This window comes from Nannospalax galili, unplaced genomic scaffold (assembly GCF_000622305.1).
Source record: "Nannospalax galili isolate Female #2095 unplaced genomic scaffold, S.galili_v1.0 scaffold765, whole genome shotgun sequence".
NCBI lineage: Eukaryota > Metazoa > Chordata > Mammalia > Rodentia > Spalacidae > Nannospalax > Nannospalax galili.
Window position 1 is genome coordinate 1,267,449 of NW_008352647.1, and position 21,323 is coordinate 1,288,771.

The window sequence follows — 21,323 nt, forward strand, 5'->3', positions numbered from 1 at the left end:
TATATATATATATAATGTATATACACATATATACATGTATGTACACATATATGTATGTATATAAGTATTAGAGTACAGAAATTCGGTGGGGAGTTTTGGAAGGGAGGGTACAGATATGGGAGAGGATCTAAGTATGATCAAAATACATGGCTCAAAATTCACAAACATTTTGTAAAAACGTTCATAATGGCGGCCTTCAATCTCACTGCCTGGCTCATTGAATGTGATTAAGAATCCTGGGCTATTCTTCAGTCTGTTCTAAAAGGCAAGCCCTCGGCTGCCCTGCTGTTATGGTTTTCAATGCAGGGCTTGCTAGGTCTCCAGCTCAGCAATTTCTCCTTTTCCTATGCCGGATGGATCAGGTTTTCCTTTCTGGCACTCACTCCACAGATGAACCTGGGGAAGGAACAAAGACTAAAGAACAAGCCAATCAGTTTTTCCACATTTTAAAAGTAGCTCTGATGGAAGGTTGAATGCGGCAGGAGCTCACAGCCACTGGTACAGTGGGGATTCTTTTCCCTGCCTTTGCTGGAGGTCTCGGTGAATCTTGCCCTCCATTCCAACTCTGGGTCTCACAGGCCTGAAACCTCACCCCTCCCCCCCGTATGCTCCATGCTATTGACTCAGTGTTCCTAAGGTGTTCCCACAGCTCCAAGAATCAGAAGTGAGGCTGGAACCAGGGAAAGCCAGCAAGTAGCCTGGCACACAGGTCCACTGCAGGTGCAACTGCTGAGCCAGATCTTGGGCCTGACAGGACGGATGAAGCCCTTTGTTCCTGCAAATGGGCCTTTCCTGGCAGTGATGGAGCTTGCCTGCAGTCCAGCCCGCTCCTCCTCTTCACTGCAGTCATTATCCTAAAGTGGTTTTATTGATCTGCTGACTCCCTGTCTCCCGCCTGTGCTCCCTGTCATCTTCCCTCCCCCGCTGCACCCCATCCTCCAGAGCTCCTAACCGCTCTGTTGCTGGCCTTGCACATGGAAAGCTTTTTCTTCAGGGGTGAACGAAGATTTTGAAGTTAGATTAGACAACGGCATGTGCCTCGTGGGAAAGTAGATGTCCCCTGAGAACAAACATTTTCAGGCCGGTATATGTCTCCTTTCACCAACCACATCTTTCCTGATTTTGCGTGATTTGTTATTTCACATTTTTATATGGTCCAGGCTAGATGGGTGACATCAAAGTTTGATTTCAAAGTTTGCATTTTGGTCAGCTGTAGTAAAATGTACAGTGTCGTGATAATACCTCATTTTGAACAATTTTCCATTGTATTAATGTTATAGCTTGCATGTAATCAGAATAATTTTAAATCATTTACCTTTCTGCCATAACATCCATTACAAGCCTCTTAAATTATGTATTCTTATTTTATTCTTACCAATTCTGTGAGACAACTATTTTTATTTTTCATTTTTATTTTATGTGTATGCTTGTATTACCTGTGTGTAGGTAAATGCACCTGTGCAATGCCCACGGGGAATGGAAGAGGATGTCAGATCTCCTGGCACTGGAGTTACAGACAGTTGTTAGCTGCCATGTGGGTACTGGGATTCGAACCAGAGTCTTCTGCAAGAACAGCCAGTGTTCTTAACTGCTGAGCCATCTCTCCAACCCCAAGAGATAACTATTTTTAAAGCCTATGTACAAGTAACTTAAAAGTCACACATGTGACCAATGTGATAGAGACTAGACTGAATGCGAACTTAGTCTGGAACAAAACTTATTTTCTACTCTTGAAAAAGTATATATTTTTTCACACTGTTTCAGATTTCAGCTGAATATCTGATTAGCCTATGCTCCATTACAGATGTGTTATATTTACTATTACCTGTGAAACTCTAGCAGTTTTTATCTTTTAAAAGGTAGAGGGATAGCATGGTGTTAATCACCTGTGCACTGGCCCACCTTGTTATACACACGCTCAGGAAGACTTTCAAATCAAACCTCATTTGGTTGTGTGGCTCTTACAGGTATCTGAAGTAGTTTGAGTTAATTTGACATTGTTTCTTTGTGAAAGCATGAATTTAAGATGCCGATTTAATCCTCTGCCCAAAGTCCATGAATAAGACTTGTTTAGACTCTTTAACCTCTTTTTTCTAATGTGAGACAGGGCAAGAACACAGGTATGGAAGCTTACACAGTCTTAGCCCTGGATGTACCAGGCGCCTGGTGTCAGAGAAGGTCACCAGAAACAATACAGATTTTATGAGGCACCAGAGACCAGGATGCTGCCATGACCTTTAATTAAACTTATGATCACCTTATGTGCCTGTAAGGAAGGCACATTTAGAAAAGATGTATGTACCTTCCAAGGGCTAGAATGAATTACTGCCTTGTTAGAATAAGAGTGAGGCAGGTCTCTGGAAGAACTGGATTCTGATTATTAGTGAAGGCAGGAGAATGGAGCATCAGTGAGACAATCCCTGTACATAATTATTATTTATTACTATTGAACAATACTATCTGCTGTGCACCAATCCGGTCCACTGCCATATATAACATTGACGTGCTCTTGGCCCTGCCAAATCAATACCTTCTATTGCAGACTATAGAGATGACTTTTGTCCTTTATCTGCCCCCAGTACACATTTTTAAAGTGGGAGATGTTCAGAGTGCGATATTATGTTCACTTTCTACATTTTAAGGCTAGTGTCTACAAATGTTCTTTGCTTAGCAGCAAAGTTTTTTATTTCTTTGTCTTTTGACTTATAAAGTCAGCAATGTGTCTTCATTAGAAAAATAACAGCAGATTTAGTTTAAGATGATGAGAAAAAATTAGTGCAGGGTAAATGGAAAGGGTTAGGACTAGAAATGAACATGACTTGCACTCTGTTCTGAAGTCATCACCATATATGTAGGAGACTGGGCTCTAATTTGCTATTGTGAAAGCTAAAATTAGTCAGTTAGCAATCTTGGAGCCTCAGTTTCCTCTTATGTACAATGAGGGGTTTGGGTGAAATCTGTGGTGCCAAATAGATACATAGCACATGTGCTGTCACATATGGTTTGTATGCCTGTGGCAGACATTTCTAATCTAAAGCAACTTTCTTTGTGAACAAGCCAGAATACAGTCTCAGTACATCTGTAAGTGAGGGCTGTGGTCAGAATTTTAAAGTCTGCATTGTGTGATTTTTTTTTCCAGCCTAGACATTTTAAGATCCTGAAAGAGAGACCATTTTACTAAAGTTTATGCCACAGAGCCCTGTGTACATTGAACTGACCCTTCACAAAACTCCCTCAATTCATTTCAAAGAGGAAAGACATTGATGAATTTCGACAATGAGGCTGTTCATGTAATAGAAAAGATATTCTTATTAAAAGATCGCATTGTTTACCCTACACCTCAAACTACTCTTTTAAGACTCCCTTCTGCTCTCTGATGAGTGGATTTCCAGTCATATTCTGCCTATTTTCAGATTGAATATTTTTGCTCTGTTTCATTATGATATCTTCTTTTTCAGTTTTTATGCGTATATATCAATCATACATAATAGCAGGTTTCATTATGATGTTTTCATACATGTGCTTTGGTCATATTCTGTCTCTAAAGTGACTCTTCAAATAAACTCATGCTTGTGGCACTGGCATGGTCTTATATCATTGGGGCTGGTTTCCTGAAAGCCTTATATGAATGTTCTTCATCACTGGCTGCTTATCCATGATTATACAGGTAAAGGCAAGGAGAAACAAGCACCCCATGGGAGACGACAGCCCCTGTCGCATTGTTTAATGGAAGTGCTTGGGTGTCCTCAATGAACGTTTCACTACGTATTTATTTGTGCATATGAGAGAGAATATTTGTATGTGGTGTATGCACATGTATGTGCTGGCGTGCTCACCTTGTCCGCATGCATGGGGGCCAGAGGATGACGATGACATCAGATGCCTTGCTCTATCACTCTGCCTTGTTCTCTTGAGACAGGGTCTCTCATTGAATGTGGATCTAGGCTGAAAGCCAGCAAGCTGCAGTCATCCTCCTGTCCGCACTCACCACAGTGTTGGGATTGCAGGTGTGTGCAGCCTTGCCAGGCTTTTTACATGGGTGCTGGGTATTTGAATTCAGTTCCTCACACTTGCATAGTAAGTGCAGTAAACACCGTTTCCCACCGTGCTGTTCCCTCAGTTCCTCACTGTGGATTCACATCTTTGTTATTATCTTAAAAATGCGTGTTAATTGTGCACAAAAGAATAATTATTTTACTGTGCCTTCCTGAAAACAGATGCACGTCAAATAAAATCAGGCTGTTATTTCTAATGGTATCACATGTATAACAAACTGAAAGTTTTATCATTTAGACCTCACTCTAAGGAGTGTCTGTGTTTTGTATTATGTCTATTCAGTTACTGCTGGTATTTTTATCAAGGCTGAGGCCTGATGGAAGATTAGTAAAAAATTTAACTGAAAGTGAATTCATTTCGCACTATGTACAGACTACTCCCTTCCCATAAGATTTGATTCTGGCCTTATAAATCAGGTTAACCTAGCTGCACCTATAACTTAAAAGACCTATTGACAGGGCTGGAGAGATGGCTCAGTGGTTAAGAACACTGGTTGTTCTTGCAGAAGACCTGGGGTTCGAATCCCAGCTCTCACATAGCAGCTAACAACTGCCCGTAACTCCAGTTCCAGGGGATCCGATGGCCTCTTCTGTCCTCCGCGGGCATTGCACAACATGGGTGCACTTACCTACATGCAGGCAATACACACATACACAGGAAATAAAAATAATAACTAAACTATGAAACAAAAGATCTATTGAGTTACAGGGAAAATGGAGACTTGGAAGGCAACATGGTGTTTCCAGGTAGAAAGATGAATTAATGAATGACTCCCTTGATTGTAAGTGACAAGCAACAGCACAGCACAGCACAAAGAATTGTTGTAATGATGGCTTGCACGACAACCCCAGACGGGCACTTAGGAGTGGCCTTGAATAACTTCTCACATTCCTTAAAACATTAGAGAAAGTCAAATGGGGCCCATGTAGAAACAAGATCCTTAATGATGATGCTAAAAACAAAAGAAGGATGGGAAGATGACTCTGTGAGTAAGGATGCTTGCTGAACAAGTATGGGGGTCTAATCAGATCCCGAGGACCCTGCGAAAGGCGTTCGTGTTCATGCAAACCTGTAACTCCAGCAGTGAAGGGACAGAGACAGGAGCGTAGGTGAGGCTTCCTCACTGCCAGCCTAGCTCCAGGTTCAGTGAGAGACCCTGTCTCAAGTGAATAAAGTGGAACGTGATAGAACAGGACTGATATCCTCCTCCAGCTTCCACATGTGTGTGCATGAATGCTCATATCATACACAGATGATACACCACAGACACACAAGTGCGCGTATACACACACACACACACACACACACACACACACACAGAGAGAACAAGGAAAGCATGAAAGAAATTAAATTGATAGATTTGATTATGTTCTAAAATATGAAACCTATTTTCTTGAGAAGAAAATCCTCAATAAAATTAAATATTCAAATAACAGTGTCATAGCAATAAAATATCTTTCATACATCTATCAGAAAAATATTTATTTCTTCATAGGAAAGGGCACAAACTTTTGCCTTCTCAGAATATTTTGGTAGAGTTTGGAGAAAAGAAGAGTGCTTGCCAGTATCTCCTCCTGACATCATTACCTCTAAGGCTAAGTGTGAGAGTAAGGGTCTTTACTGGCTTCTATGTCCCTGGACACCACAGCTTACATGTTCATTCATGAGAACTGAAGATTCAGGAACTTGATTTTTGAGGACCTCATTTTAGCAACTGGAAGGTGAATTGAGCTCCAGGTCTGAACTTTCAAAAGCTATCTTTCCAGCATTCCAGTTCCTGATAATACACAGCACTGCGGCAAGATACACACTGACCTTGCATCGCTCACTGGTGTCCAGGTCTCTTATCCTGTATAATGAGTGTCCAGTATAATGATCAGGTAAACGGTTGCCTCTGATTGGCTGAGGTGAACTTTGGACTTGGAGTGAAGAGGAAGAACTGCAAACTGTTTTCTTTCAGTCCCAGGGGAATCTTGAATTTTGTGAGCCTGGATAGAAGGGGGGAAACGCAGAACTTTGTGAGAACCTCCCACATGTGTCAGGGCCCAGTTCCAGTAAGTAGGCTTTATTCCCCTGGTGCTAACACACAGTAGCTACAAGACAAGAAAACTTTGCCCAATATCCATTGGCATGGGATTTATTCATCCCCCTTAATTAGGAATCTCTAGGGACAATTGTTGGGACTAAGGAAAGGGGCCTCATGAAAGAGAAACAATTAAGAATAAGTGGAAGATGATCAGCATTCTGAGCCTTTGCCACCAAAGCTTCCTTAAGAATCTAAGAGATTTGAGATCAATAAAGGCTACAGCTTGATCTTGCTCCTCTTTCCCACCTAGATTGATGTGATTTGCAAGAACCTGAACATGCCACCACTAACCAATGCACTTGCAATGATAGTCCCCGCTGCCCTGCTGTGTTGCCCCAGTTGTCACCAAGAAGAAGGGCTGACAGACAGGGCAGGTTCCAGCCGGTAGCAGCATTTGCACTTTCGCAACCACTGCCTTTCATATACTGAATCCAGAACAGAAAAACCCTCGTGATGAGTCCCTAGAGGATAAAGAGAGAAGTATTTAATTATATCTCATTCTGGCCAAGGTACTTTAAAAATAATTTAGAACTCACAGATTCCAGAAGGTCCTCCATGCAATGAAGGCTGACGCCTTCTGCCCCATGCCCAGGCTTCATGTTGGATACCATGAACCCTTGTGCTTTTCATCCTGTAAGAAGATGCTCTGAAGGACTGTTTGGTCCCTTCCCTGACCCTGAGACTCTCATTCAGCAGGGAGTTCGGAGTACCTCCATGACAGGAAAAATCTCACTGTTATATTTGTGCCTTCCTGTTAGACCCAGAGGATATTGTTTTGATATTATTTAATTTACAGACAGGAAAATCATTGGGATCTGGTGCTGTCTTGATAACCCTGCTAATACAGCTGCCAGGACTTCCCTGTATGCACTGTCCAAGCTCAGGGACACCAAAGGGCAGTCATTTCAAGGCTCCAGGTGTGAATTTCAAGGGTGGTCACATGACATTCCATAAGCCCATTTATGAAAGAGCTAATTAAAAATACAGATGTCTTCAACTCACAATACCCAGACAGCTGAAATACTTATTAGGTTCTTTATTTGTATTTTTTTACTGTTGGAGCTCCATATCCTCACTTCTTTCCAGCACAAAAGCTAATAACAGATAACAAAGCACAGCCAGGGAGGGCCTCTGCTCTTTCTTCTCTCCACTAATTGACATGCTTTGTTTTTAGAGAAAACACCTAGCACTTCTACAAATTGGTATTTTACTACAATGCCTTTTAAAAGATTACTTTGTTTTCTCTTTTAAAATGGCTCAGACATAGTATTGTTTATCTAGGGCAGAAGACTTTTCCAAAGGTTTTTAGTCTATCATCTGAGTCCAAGAACAGAGAAGCACTAAGGATCACTCAGCTTTCAGAAAAGGGCTCCTCTTTCTGTCATGTTGTCTCTGACTCCTTGGAAGCAGATAAAAAGAAGAGCAATTATCATATTAAAATGTATCTTAGACACATGTGGACCAGGATGAATGAGAAGCTCTGTGAAGACGCTTTGGGTTTTCTTATGAGAGCCACAGCAAATGAATTTCCCCTGATTGAGAAGATGCATGCTTTAGATTTGAACTGTATAGTTCAAAATTGATGTCAACATACAAAAGTGATGTTTTATCCAAATAACACCTCGTTAAGGCACAAAGACGATGTGACAATGCTGGTTGGTCATTTTGCTAATTTCCTTTATTCATTCACTCAGAGACACACGCTTGGTATTTTTGGAGGGCTTGCTAGGTAATAGTCACTGTATCAGACACTGGATTTGAATATTCAGGGATGTACAAAATTGTGCTATGAGAAGGCTTGTGCTGTCAAAGTCGTATTCTATGGTCAACTGGGAATGTACAAGATAAGAGTACAGACAGAGACTGGAAGTCTAGGACATAGTGAAGGTTTGATAGAAGCTTTTATGTCAGCCCGAGGAAGGTGACTGGAGCATTGCTGTGCACAAAAGCTGTCAGCCTTTTTTTACTTGTCCTGCTCTCTTGGAATGGAACGAAAATAAGGTGTCACTACCAACCCCCTTCCTCAGCTGGGATCACTGGCTTGGCATCTCTGCATGCTGCTCGCAGGAGAAATGTGTGTGCTCTTTCTGTCTGCCATCCCCTTGCTCATTTTATTCATTGCAGAACAAATGATAGAGCATCCACTAAGGGTCAAGTACTTTTCTAAGCTTTGGGGATTCGTTGGGGGTGGAAGGATCTGATATCCATATTCATGTTGCTTATAGCCCTGAGAAACCCTCATGGCAACAGCAACAGCAGACTGAGGAAGAAGGCCCCTCTAAACATGCCACTTCTCAGTCCTTATATTCTCTCTAAAACTATTCTACTCTGCGCTTCTCTCCTATTAAATGACTTCCAACCTTTCTAATAGAACACATTGACTTATATGTGAATAGTACCATATAAGTCAGGTGCTCTAAAAAATATTCAGTAACTGTAACCACACAATCTTTTCTGGCTGAGTGCCACTTAGAAATTGGAGTGTTTTCCTTGTGTTCCCAAAGTCTGTGCTGCGCTTTGGAAATTTTCTAGACCTTTCACTCCAACACAGAAGCCACTAACCACATGCAGCCTCTGAGCCCTTGAAATACGATGAGTCCAAATTGAGAGGTGCTGTGAGGGTAGAGTAGGCACCAGACTGCAAAGATTTTGTGTGGAAATAATGTGAAATAGTTCATTAGCATATTTACATTTTAATTGGATTTTATTTATTTTGATATGTGTGGGCATGTGTGTGTTTGTATAGGTGCAGATGTATGGATGTCAGAGGACAACTTATGATAGTCTGCTCTCTCTTTTCACCATCTGGATCCAAGGATAGAACTCAGGTTCTCAGGCTTGGCAGCAAAAACTTTTATCTGTTGAGCCATCTTGTTGGTGCACATTAACATCTTTATAATGAATACATGTTGAAATGATATGTTGGATATATTGAGTTATGTAAAATACATTATTAATATTAATTCCATCTGTTTCTCTTAAAAATACAGCTACTGGAAAATTCTGAAATCCTACAGCAACTCCCATCCTACGTCCATGCCGACAGCGTACTTCTCTACCACTCCCTGTATTCATTAATGATCAGGCATCATTGCCCTTTGTTACAGATATTAGTCACTCTGTTCAATGTCAGTAGCCAAATCCAGCACACATTACTTAATATTTCCCAGGTTCTGTGTATTGAGATAGGTTCTGGGACCACAATAGTAAAGGAAAACAAAACACAACAACAAACAAAACAAAACAAAGCAAACACAGTCTCTCTCTTCTGTGGCTTCTGTTTTGCAGGAACCCCCAAGGATATTCTGGTGTTCATCGTTGACTAACACTTCGCTTTAACAGTGTGTAGACTGCAGCATTTTAGGAAAAGTTCAACCTGTTCACTCTTCATAGCCCAACTTAATTATGCGACTTGTGGTATGTCATCTACAGCATCTTCATTGTAATGCCTCACAGTGTTTCACAGACAATGTGTTGCTTTGGGGTTAGGGAGATAGCTCAGCAGTTGAAAGCACCTGCTGCTCTTGCAGAGGACCCAGGTTTGGTTCCCAACACCCACATGACAGCTAACAACTGTCAGTAACTCCAGCTCCAGGGGATCTGAGGCTCTCTTCCGATCTCTACAAGCATTGCATACATGGTATGTACTTACGTATGGGCAGGCAGGACATTCATGCACATAAAATAAAAATAAATACAATCTTTTAAAAATGTGTGGCTTTGACAGTTAGTATGTATTTTGGAAACAACAACATCAACAAAATTCTTCATTTGGGGCCAAAGGCACTCAGAGAACTCTGGGATAAATGAAAACAGCGTGTCTCAAGTTTGAAGGCTCTGTCCGAGCTTTTGCTCTTCTAATGCTGCTTTATGGACCATGAAGATTTCCTAAGCATATCTGAAGTTTCCTACTCTAGAAGATTTTATCACTAGGGACAAAATTGTGCATGATGTGATTTTGCATTGGTGTTTGGTCCACTCATATTTTCTTCCTAATTTTGATATGCCTTCAGTGCCTACTACCTCTCAAATTTCAGGCCCATCTTTCTGCTGTTGGCACTTTGTTTCCCTGGAGCTGAAACTCTGTAAACCCTAGCTCTGCCTTACCACTTGGCTTCACCTAGATTCTGACAGTAGGGTGTGGTAGAGGGAGACTAGAAGACCTGAAGAGCAAGGGGCATAGGGTCTTCTGGCTGCTTCCTGCTAGTTCAGCCATGTCCTGGGTGCTACTTCCTGACCCTGGCAGTGATGGTTCCTTCCATTCTCAGTAGGTAGATCCAGTTGCAGCATTAAAAAAAAATATCAGAGGCCATTAGGACTTTCCTCAGTTAGCCTGAGTGTCAGCTCCAAGCTATTCCTCCTTTAAGTGGCCAAGTTTTTATACTTGGAGTTTCTTCCTTGTGTTCTTGATGCCCTCAGGATTGTGGTAGTCTGTTGTAGGTAGTACCTTCGGATTCCACAAGGTGCTCCCTTTGTCTCCCCAGATCTTCAGCATGCAGTTCTTTATATTAATTATTTGGTGAAAGAAACTGAGTGGTTTCGGACTGTGAACTGGACCTGCTGTGTAGACCTTCTTCATCTTCCCCACTGGCGAGGTCAGCAACTCCAGTGTGAACCAGAAAAAATATTTGAGTGAAATGACACCAAATAGTTCCACCATGAGCCCAGCCAATGTCTGTTCTCAACCCTTAGGGTGAGCTCTTCTTAACCCCCAGACACTTAAGGCCTAAGAAGACAAGCTTTCATAGAATCACAAACCAACCTATTCCTGCTGACCTCTGGGAGTCTACTGGGCCTTTACAAATAGCTCTGGATTTGCCACATTTGCCTGTCTCGCTTGGAATCTGGGGTTGACTAACTGACAAACTATGGAAAGAGACCCTGATTACATTCCTATTCAGACTGTACTCTTGGTCTAACCACCTTCCAAGGAAGGTCTCACCTCAGGACTGTGCTATTTGGGGGACCAAGGCTTCAGGACTTGAGTCTGTGGATGATAGTTAGGATCCAAGTTATAACAAGACTCAGCCCTGGATTGAAGAAATATTCATTGGAAACATGAAATCTCTGACAGTCCTCAAATTGATGCAGAAGCTAGACAGTTCATCTTATCTCTCCTCCCCTGTCCTGCTACACTAGTGGTCTGAGTGCATCCACACTAGGGCCCACCCTCTCCTGAAACCCAGCTCCTTCCCCTAAAACTTGAGCCCCCTCAGTTGCTTTCTGGAACTTGGTCCCATTCTAGTAACCTGTGTCTTTTCCTATAAGTGGCTTTGACCATCTCTTTCCTGCTAGACCCTTCAAATGAAGGCAGAAAGAAATGAAAGAAAATAGAAAATGTAAACATACACAAACAAATACCAAGAAAGCAAATGCTACCCCTTCCCATAATCAACATCTTCAATCTCTCTATCTTACATATGAACTCACTGGCTGTATATACAGGAGTCAGACATTTCTCCCTTCATTTCCTTGAGCTCACTATATCTTCACAGACTCCTGTCACTATATTATTTCAGGGTGGTAGCATTGATGGGAATCTACATGGAACTGGTAAAAAGTTCCAAATCTTTCCCTCCTCATCTTCTGTACTATTAGGGGAAGACAGAATCATATGGATGGCTCCACCCATTATACAGTCAGTCTCTTTTTAAATTCTCTAAACTGGAGTAATTCTTAAGGAGCAGGAGGTGGGGTAAGGGAAATATTCCATATTTTTCATTAATGAATACTAACTATCTGAGTAAATTATGGATAGTTTAGTTTAGGCTTAATAGCAACATTTTTCCTCCCTAATGAAATAGTTATTTGTTATTAGGAAAATATTTATTAAAGTGGAATTGTGTGATCTCATGCATCACAGTTAAACCTTGTTAAACCATTTTTAATTTCAAGTCGAGTGTAATTAAGATTCATTAAGCATTTTATTAAATCTAAATTAAATTTCTAATGGTGACAAGGATTTCTAAGGAAAGCTATCAAATGACACAGTTGCCAAAGGCAAGCGGGACTCTGTATTATACTGGTATGGAAAGACTGATTATGGTTTTAATTCTAAAAATGCATCAACTTGTCATGAACCATGGAAAAGTGTTACAATTTTTATGATAGTCATCTTACCCATCTGGAAACTAGGGATTGTAATATCATAGTAGTTGTGGGAGTGGAAGGGCAAGTATTAGAGGCAAATGTTCATTTACATCACTTATTCTTGCTGCAGATGCAACTTTTTCCACAATGGAATTAAAGAAAGAAACTCCTTAAAAGACAAAAAAGTTAATCACTTTACACAATGGTTAAGTTATAACTTTAAAAATGGCAGCATATACAACGTTGTTGGTGAGAAGCCTGGGTTCAAAAGATCTAAGTGGAGGAAAGAAAAATAATCAACTTAGAAACCAGTGATCCCGATCTTAGCAAAGGCTAGGAGAAGAATGCAGATGCCGGAGGTGAATCCAGATCAAAGATTAGTCTGCTCACCTGCAAACTTAGGAGAGAGAACTTGAAAGTAAATTCATGACGTAGGCTTTGTGGACTAGTTGGTTAGCGTGAAGTTTGTGCTGCAGACATAGGGTGTTTCTGTTCCGTGTCAGGGTATGAGAGGTAAACACTGGCCTGTGAAAATTCCTCCCAAAGATCAGTATTCACTCTCCCAACAGACTACCTCGTGGGCCTCCTGTGTATCAAGTCATGCATCAAAAGTGGTAGTGGTCAACAAGCTCAGGTAAATACTGAGGTCTTCATGCTCTAACTAGAGAAAGACAGGCTGAGGGTACACTGTAGGTAGCAAGAGCTGTATGTAATCAGGATGTAGATGGTGTTCTCTGCTTTGGATTACACAATGTGAGAACTATTAAACACTTATTCCATACGACCCCCAGCGGGTCATCTCGTTAAGAGTCTCCTGTGCATTTTACTTTAGGTCTCTACTCTTGATCTAACTGAACTCCTGACTTCAGGCTTCCTATAGCTCCAAGGAAAAAAAACTGTGTATTGACTCAATGACCCATTGGTTGGGTGTGGCTCTATTTCACCTGCTCAGGAAAGAGGATGGAGTGTTCCTTCCCAAAGAGAAATGTTCATCTTTGACCCTACTTCCACCTCTCCTAGAACGAGAGCTTCAGAAATGGGAGAGATCTTTATTTCTTGAGCTATCTATTTGACTCCGTTGCCATCTTGATGTCTGAAGACAGTTTCCCAAATCCTAGGGAGTCTCCTCTGTCCCAATACTTTTCCATACTCTTCTAACATTCGATAATAGAACCAGAAGAAAATGGGACACGTATAGAAATCTGCATAGGCCAACCAGGATGGAGTAGCCTCTGGCTGATTCCTCTGTTAAAAACAATCAAATACTTTACCAGCCTAACATACACTCCTGTGCTTAAGTGTGAACATGGAGGTATATGCACACACATACGCAATCTACTGGATAATTCCATGAAGGCCTCTAGATAATTCTCTACTGGCTCCTATTCTGTTCTTTGACTCAGAAGTCCAACCATTGCCAACAGTCTTCATGGGTTCTTGTGACTGCTGGCTTTGGGCAATCAGTGGCTGGATAGTCACCTAGTAGCAAAGTTGAAAGCAAAACAGAAGTTAAAGGAAAGTGTGCGTGCTCTCTCCTTACCTTCCTTGTATAGAAACTTGGATGGGTGTATCTGATGGATAAGACTACAGCTTAGGTACAAGGTCCTTTTGTTCAGAGGACTCTTTCCTTCCCTCATCCTTCAGGCCTATGATGATCACTGAGCTTGTATTGTTATCTCCAGGACACTCTACTGCCCCTACGGGTATGGGACAGGCTGCTTACATCATTGTAAATCATTACTTTATTAAGCTCTTTTAAAATACCTTTTGGAATGCAATGTCTGTCATTTATTATGACCCCGACTCATATGCATACACAGAAGCACTGAGATTCAATGTCTTCACTGAGACTAAGAACACTTACTGTCTCAGCAGTTAGTCAAGATGTCTCTGTGTCACTAGTCAATCTAAGATATAATAAAAACATTGGAATGATCAGCAGATGTGATTTACTCCCCCATCATTTCTTTTAGGAAAAAGCCAGGCTGTGTTACATTTCCACCAAGGACCTTTGTTTGTCTTCATCACAAGAAAGAGAGACCAAGCAGCCCAGAAAGAAAGCAGGAATGCCTAAAGAAAACTGTGAAAGAAGACGCTTAAAGTAACAGCAACATAAAGAAAACAAGTGAGGATGTGTTGGAAGCAGTTGCACCTAAAGAAGAAAGAACACTCCTAGCTTAAGCAAGAGATGAGCAGACAGAAAAGCAAGACAGATGAGAACTGTTTCAAGGAACAAGGAGGAAGGGAAGGAGGTGGATTAGGAGGCAGAGGAGGAGGAGGAGGAGGGGGGAGAGGAGGAGGAAGAGGAGGAGGAAGAGGAGGGGGAGGAGAAGGAAGAGGAGGAGGAGGATGGGGCAAAGCTTATAGAAGAATCAAGAAAACCAAAGTCCTGGGTGTTTGAGCCTGTCTTCTACCCAGGAATGGGGCCATCTCAAGCTGTGTATCAGAACATATGCTGGCTTAGGAAGTAAGCTGCCACTATAGACAGGGGAGTAAAAGAGACCATTCACTTTTTATGGGTGCAAATTGATGGCAAAAACAAAGAATGTGATTGATGCCAACTTTATGGAGCTCCACCCCTAGACCAGCTTGATGTGCTGTTCTAAGCTCACTGCCCCAAACAACCCAGGACTGTGTTTGGGGAGACCAGAATAATAGCTCCATCTCACACTGAAAAGTGTCCAACATCAAGCCAATTGTGGTGGTACATGCACATAATCCCAGTGCTCAGGAAGCAGAGACAAGAGGATGAGAAGTTTAAAACCATCCTTGGCTACATAAAAGGTTTGAGTCCAGCCAGCGTCATGCAAGACCCTCACTCAGAACGGCAAAAACAGAACCAAAAACTGTCCGCATGTTTTTTTCTCAATTTCTTTTATGTAAATTGGTGGCTGACTCATGAAGTGATTGTAAGGATTAAAAATAAAAATAATAGGTGCTCCATCCTCTTCCCCCAAAGTTCCAGGATCATTGCAGAAAAGGCAGAAGGAAGGATGTAAGAGCCGGAGGAGTTAAATGACATCATAGAAACTTTGTTTTCCAGACACAACTGGATGGTTGCTCGCATGAATACACAGTGCTTGTGACAACATGCACAAGACCTGCACAAGCCCAAGCCAGACATAGAAGGGGGTGGTAGGCAAGAAGCCCCAGATCTACCAGAGGAATTTTTGGCAATTGCTAGCTGTTGGGAGAGGTAGAGCCACTTTTCTTTAAGGGTGTGACACTGGGTATGTTGACGAGGTTCCCGGTAATGGACCCACACCTACGATCATTTGGGGAACACAAATTAGACTGGATTAAAAATAGAGGACATAAAGTAGGGGGATCCTAAGGTGGGAGTAGAGATGGAGGACGGGGTATGAATATGATCAAAGTATATTGTCTGAAGTTCACAAATTGTCAGTAAAGGATTATTTAAAAAGAATACGCAGAATATTGCATTATTTGGTATAAAATTAGAACTGAAAGAATGCCTTCACTTTCTCTATATCTTTCTTTTCATTTCCTTTCTTACACCTTGGCCGGGTGTTAGAGCTCCGTGCAGATTCGGTGCTCCTCTTACTGCTCACGGGGTAGCATGACTGCTTTGGTCGCCGTTGTTCGTCGTGTTATTACTATCTTTTGTTGCAGTGTCATGACTAGTTTGTGCTGGTCCATAAATTTATCCATTCTGCTCTTTGAAAAAACTGCTCCCTTGAACTCCCAAAACCACCCAGCCCTCTTTCAAGTGCCCTGCCTAGGATGTATTGTCCCATCAAAGTCGTACCCTGTGTCCTTTACCTGTGGGAAAGATGGCTTAGGTGTCTTTATCCTTCTGAGCATCATTCTAGTCCTTGCCAGGAACTCCCCAGGGTTGGGGGAGCCTCACATCTCTCCAAGCCTTTCCACTCTGTTAGTTCCATAACAGGCTCAGAGGCTTTAATATACCATTTGAAAAACATAATCCATTAATGTTAGGCTAAGAAGAAAATAAAGGGCAGGAGGGAGGAAGGGAGTAGTCCCAGAAGGTAAAGGTTAATTGATTTTGTTTCTTAGTTGCAGGCATTCTTGCTTCTCAGAACCCTCCAAGGCTAGAGCTCAGATTGTGTTTCACTGCGAATTTGCCTATCGAACAAAGCTCATCTTTTCAGAACGACCATGTCTGAGATGGCATGTTACCCTGTAGCCATCAGACCAGGTAACCGACTCAGCCTCTGGAGAGCCCTCCTTTTGCCCACTTGGTCACACTTTTTCTTTTTTTCCAGTCCAGATGAGCCTGCTTATGTCTCCACTCTGATGATAAGCCCTGTTAACACCAAGCTTTCGTCTGCCTGGGTGGTGTCAGAGTTTGGGGGACATGTGGCCTCAGCATTGACGCTTGGGTGACATGTGACTGTGAGACTCAGAGGAAGTACACCAGTTTATAAAATAGATGATGATTATAAAGATAACAACAAGAAAACAAGCCATACAGGGGGTTTACTCTGCCGTGCCAGGGACTCTGAAGCGATGGTGAGCATGTCTCACAACCATGGTACCCAGGAACCACTATCCTGTTCATGAGATAAGGAAAGAGGCTCGGGAGAGTGACTACCTTACTTAGTCATGCTACACAATTAGGAAGATATGAAGGAACCAACTGAGATTTTCTCTCCACAACTCCTGTGTGCCCAGGAACCACTATCCTGTTCATGAGATAAGGAAAGAGGCTCGGAGAGTGACTACCTTACTTAGTCATGCTACACAGTTAGGAAGATATGAAGGAACCAACTGAGATTTTCTCTCCACAACTCCTGTGTGTTTTCTCTTTACTAGATATTAAGCAAGAGAATGGGGAAAAAATAAAGGCTAAGAGGGGGGCAGAAGTTTCTCTGTCCTTCGTTGGTGCCCAATGCAGGGGAGACCTGAAGGTGACTGTGCTCAGCTCCATCATCTAAGGCTTCTTGCCACCCGTCTTGCAGGATGAACACAAATCCATGTGTCTGTTCACATCCAGAACACCTCTTAGGCTTCTCTGGGATCTCCTTTCATGGAATGCTTTCCGGACCTCATTTGGTGAAACCACATGCCGGGGTGGAGGAGAGATCTTGGCCGTGCTCAGCCTTTTCTTACCGTTTCTGTGACTTCTGGTCTGCACACTTCTGTGGACTCACTTGTTAACAACCCCTACTTTGCTCACTTCTGAAAATAAGTCCAATGACAATAACAAATTCCCCCGCACACGGTTCCTCTCAAATTTTGTCCCAAATCAGACGTTGTCAGATTTTCCATTTCATTCCTGACAAACTTTGAAACCATCACTAGACACGAGATCAAGGGCACTGTGTCATTAAGATAAGGACGCACTCCTCTCCCCAAAGTGCTTCTTAATTCATTCATTCGTTCATTCATTCATTCATCCATTCAGCAAACATGAAGTCACCGAGTCATCAAAAATTCAGTTTCTAGAATCAGATTGGCTGAGCACGTGTTCAAGTTCCACTACTTTTGTATTATGTCAACTTTGAAGGAGTTACTAAAGTCTTTTCATGTTTTATTTACTTGTTTTGTAAGACAGGGTTAACAACAGCTGTTTTCGGTATTAAATGTACATCATGTTCACGTGCTTGGGTTGATCAGCTTATGTTTAGTGAAGTAAGAGCTGACTGGACTCTTGAAAGAAGTGTGTCTGTGTGTCTTCATATGTGTCTTTCTGTCTGTGTAGTTGTGTTTCTCTCTGTATTTGTGTATGTGTGCACGTGTTTGTATATTCATGTGTGTGTGTTGGTGTATGTCTATCTGTATGTGTGTTTGTGTATTTGGATGGATCTCTGTGTATTTGTGTTATCTGTCCATGTATTTATATGACTGTGCATCTCCATGTGTGTGTCTATATGTGTATTTATGTATGTCTACCTGCCTACTTGTGTTCCTCTATGTGTGTGTCTGTGTGTATCTGTATATGTGTGTCTGTGCCTATGCATTTGTAACTATCTGTGTTTGTCTATATTTTTGGGTGTGTGTCTATGTGTCTTTCTGTGTATTTGTGTTCTTGTATTTGTCCATATATTTGTATGTGTTTGTGTGTATGTCTCTGTGTCCCTGTGTATTAGTGTGTGTGTCTGTGTCCGTACGTGTATGTATTGGGGCGTGCATGAATCTTATGGAAGTACTGGGATTATTGGTGTGGCTATGGGCACCTTCTAACCATATAACCACAGATAGTCTCTTAATCTCTTTGAGCCTGTTTCCCCATCTCATGGGATGAGACTTCCGTAAGCATGTGAACTACTGAAAAATCAAAACCTTGGGCTGAAGAGATGGTTCAGGGGTTAGGAGTACTGACCACTCTTGCAGAGGACTCAGGTTCAATTCCCAGCACTCATATGGAGGCTAACAACTGCCCATAACTCCAGTTCCAGGGGGTTGCCTTCTTCTGACCTCCATGGGCATTGCATGACATTGGCACAATTACACACATGCACATAAAATAAAAATAATAGATAAAATCTTTTTAAAATTTAAAAACCCTTAAATCCACTGTCCTCCTATCTCACCCTGTTTACTGCATCTATCATCTTGATCACATACTGGGGTGTAATCCATGGGGCAGGCACCTTGGTTTTTAAGAGGTTACTGGGAATTCTCTCAATTGCAGTCAGGACCATTATCCAAAGGTGGTGAGATGAAAAAATAGATAAAAATAAGCTCAGAAAATTAAGACGTTGGCCACTTTTCCCTTCTGACACCTCATGTTTTTCTGGGATCAAGCTAAGCTGGTGTTTAGTCCCTGTTCTGCAGTAACCATTGCTTGGGAGTTGATGGTGCAGAGTGACACTCATGCTGGTATCCCAGGCCCTGCACCCTCCATGTGTCATCTAGAAAGCACATTCTTCAGGTCTGGCAGGGGTCTCCCCTGTGAGCAGAACTACAGCCAGCCAGTGAGTAGAAAATCAGAGTTAGGATGTGGGAAATTCTCCGTTGTCAACAAGGATTCACATTGAATGCATGTTAAAAGTATCTAAAAGAAGGACCAGGGAGATCATACAATCCAGCCCGAGACTCATCTCATCAATTTTGCATAGTGTGTGTGTGTGTGTGCGTGTGTGTGTGTTTTGTGTATGTGTTATATGTGCATTGTGTCATATGTGTGTATGCACGTGCATATGTGTGTAATGTGTGCTTGTGTCTGTGTGTGCATGCATGTTTGGGTGTGCATGTGTGTTTGCACGTGTGTAACATCACACACATCCAATTCTGAGACGTAGGTAAAGCAGATAGATGCAAACATATATTTTCATATACTTGCAAACACAGATCAATCATTTCCTTATTCGTTCCATCATAGAACAAGCGTTTATCTAGTATTTTTGATGTGTCAGGCTCTGCATCAATAGAGACTCCTGGTTTTCTTCTAGTTTACAATGCAACAAAGTAAGCCATCCGTACGTACAGCTACATACAAGACTCAGAAAACCCAGTATGCCTTAGACATTATTATTGCTATTCTATTTCCATGGAAGAGGAGAAGCTACCTTTTAAAAGACCCGAAGGACCAGAGAAATGAGCGAACACACTTTTCAGGGAGATCTCGTCTGTTGTGCACCAGTGTCCCAGAGATTTCCAAGGCAGAGCAAGGACAGATGAGTTCTTGGCGCCGTGGACAGAGACATTGTTGTTCCTGATCTGTTCCTTTCTTCTTCTGTGTATCAGTTGCCAAGTTGAAAAGGAGAGATGCTCATCTAGGTATTAGGATAAGCTCTGAGAGCCTGGGTGCAACCATGGTGGGTACAGCCAAGAAGGGATAGACAAGTGGGCTCAGCCATATGTGAGTCGTTAGCTCCAAAATGGGAATTTATTTTAAAAATGACAGGCATATGGAACCATTGACAGGAAAGACAAATATTCTCTTGGGAAATGTCCCCTGCAGGTTCCAAGATGTAAATAGAGTCATCTGAGGAAACTGGCATGATAAGGGGCACACAGAACTCACTACTCACCTTGTCCTTCATGTGTTCTAGAAAAGTCAGTATCCAAACAGTGCCCCTGGTAGGTGGGTTTTGTTCAGAGATGGACATGTCCAACTGCTTCCTGAGAGAGAGGATGGGAAAGCTGCAAAGGTGACGTCTTCTCACCACATTATGGTTTTTGTAGTATAACTTTGTCATCTGTCAGAGTTGAATTTTTTCAGTGCTTATGTCTGAAAAAGTCTTCATTTTGTTCTCACATTTGAAAGACGTTTTGTTGGACACGGAGCTCTGTACTGGTCCTTCCCCTCTTAGCACTTCAAAGGGCTGTTCCGGTCTTTTTCTCTCCCTTGTTTTTAACATGAAATTTGATGTTATCTTTTTCTTACTCTTCAAATCAACAAATCTTTTTTCTTCATGCATTTTTAAAGCTTCTCTTAGTTATTGTCTTTCAGAGTTTTGAAAATGTCATGCTTTTACGTACTTGACTTTTTGTTTCCTATTTCGGGGGTTATATGTCTTCGCAGATCTGCTTATTTGTAGATAAGAATTAACTTGGAATTTCTCAGCCACTATTTCATCTGAATATTTTCTCTCCTGCCCTCTCTCCTGTCCTTAGTCTGGTTCTAGAGGCCACTGCTGCTCTTTTCACAGTTTAGATATCATTTCTCTGTGAACTTTGTTTTGCATTATTTCTATTGTTAAGCCTTCAAGATTACTAATTCTTTTCATTTGTGTCTAAAATGTAGACATTGACGATTTTACTCTCAAATATTTTAGATTTAATCAGGAGAGATTTGATTTGTATACTTTTATCCTCTCCCGAATTTTCAAGTACATGAAAGAGTTTCAGCATTAATGTCCTTGTCTGTTAATTCTAGCATCTGTGTTGATTCTTAGAAGTTTGCATTAATTTTCTCCTCTCAATTTAATTTCTCCTTCAATGACCATCCTACCAAGAGTCATATATAGATTCAATGCAATGCCAATCAAAATCCCCATGACATTTTTCGCAGAATTGGAAAAAACTATCCTAAGATTCATATGGAAGCACAAAAGACCTCGGATAGCCCAAAAAAACCCTCAGCACTAAGAGCAATGATGGTTGGCTTACTATTCCAGATTTTAAGCTGTATTACAGAGCTATAGTCATAAAAACAACA

General features: G+C 41.7%; 1 long non-coding RNA gene across 1 annotated transcript in view; it reads right to left on the reverse strand.

The window, feature by feature from the left end:
* Positions 1 to 5,698: 5,698 nt before the first annotated feature.
* The window catches only part of LOC115067078, a 36,426-nt gene continuing 20,801 nt past the window's right edge, over positions 5,699 to 21,323 (reverse strand). Inside the window, exon 3 of the long non-coding RNA XR_003846509.1 lies at positions 5,699 to 6,044. This is a non-coding gene — a long non-coding RNA (uncharacterized LOC115067078). The remainder of the gene's footprint in view (positions 6,045 to 21,323) is intronic.